This window comes from Eumetopias jubatus, unplaced genomic scaffold, assembly GCF_037043125.1.
Source record: "Eumetopias jubatus isolate StellerSeaLion01/CBP00866 unplaced genomic scaffold, mEumJub1_p1.0 scaffold_11, whole genome shotgun sequence".
Lineage (NCBI taxonomy): Eukaryota > Metazoa > Chordata > Mammalia > Carnivora > Otariidae > Eumetopias > Eumetopias jubatus.
The window spans coordinates 28,730,227-28,731,655 of NW_028274817.1; the positions used below are offsets into that span (position 1 = coordinate 28,730,227).

At 46.5% G+C, this 1,429-nt stretch overlaps 1 pseudogene; it reads right to left on the reverse strand.

Annotated features, from left to right (window-relative positions):
* Window positions 1-493: 493 nt before the first annotated feature.
* Window positions 494-1,109, reverse strand: LOC114196995 (securin pseudogene; annotated as a pseudogene).
* Between the last annotated feature and the right edge of the window lie 320 nt (window positions 1,110-1,429).

Below are 1,429 nucleotides of genomic sequence, written 5' to 3' on the forward strand. Positions count from 1 at the left end.
ATTTGACAGAGAGAGACACAGCAAGAGAGGGAACACAAGCAGGGGGAGTGGGAGAGGGAGAAGCAGGCTTCCCGCGGAGCAGGGAGCCCGATGTGGGGCTCGATCCCAGGATCCTGGGACCATGACCTGAGCCGAAGGCAGACGCTTAACCAATTGAGCCACCCAGGCGCCCCCACCAAGGGAACTTTTCAAAACAGGAGTCTGATCGTGTCACACTCCTGCCTTAAACCTCTCAATGGTTTCCCATTGCTTAGAATTAAAAAAAAAAAAAACTTGCAATGGCCTAGGGCCCTGAAATATCTGGCTCTGTGCCCATGTCTCCAGCTTCATTTCATACCACTCCAGTCCCCCTGTACTCCAGGCACGCCAACTTTCTTTTGGTTTCTTTTTTTTTTTTTCTGTTAAAGAGTTGCTTTATTAATACAAAACATACACACAAACTACTGAGTGCTAAGAAATTTAAATATCTAAGTCATAGCAAACAGGTAGCAATTCAACATCCAGGGTTGACAGAATGCTTGGAGACTGCAACAGATTCGACTCCCATGGTGGAGAGGGCATCTTCAGAGGTGAAGGGGGGCCCAGGTGCAACAGCTTCTCGAGTTCCCTCTCCTCATCAAGGATCATGAGAGGCACTCCACTCAAGGGGAGGCGTGCAATCTGGTGCTCTTCAGGCAGGTCAAAACTCTCAAAATCCAAAGGATTGAAGGGAAAGAATTTTTCTATTTCTGGATAGGTGTCATCCGAGGCAGGAACAGAGTTTTTTGTTTTGATGGTCTTCTCAGTCACCTTTTTGGCAGAGAAGGTCGGCTGCTTTTGTTTGAGAGATCCATTAGTCTTTACTGAGTTTTCTGTGGCTCTGGTGACAGTTCCCAAAGCCTTTCTGGTAACTTTAGGTAAGGCTGCTTGAGCATCAAACATTTTGCCTACATGTGGTGTTGAAACCTGAGATCTCCCATCTAAAGCTTTGACTGGAGGCCTAGACCCCGGCTTCAGCCCGTCCTTGGGAGCCACACGGGTGCCTGGTTCTCCATTTTCCTTATCAACAAAGATCAGGGTAGCCATTCTGGACTAGCGTCCACCCACGTCGGAATCAACAGCCAAATTCAACCAAGATTCGGTCTTTTCTTTTGGTTTCTTGAACAGAGCCTTCACACATGTTCTTCCCTTTGCCTGGAATGCTCTCTCCCCTCCTGTCCTCCCTGCATCTTGCTAATCTGTCATCTCAATTCAAATGTCAGTTCCCTCCATGAAGCCTCCTATACTGACATGCTAGACTAAATCCAATCTGCATCCCCCCAACCCCACCCCGCCATTATAAGTTCTCATGGTACATTAAATATCTCCTTAATTGCTCTTATTACTGTTTTATTTTTGCATTTATGTGTGTGATTATTTGATTATTTTCTGTTTTCCCCACTAGACCATA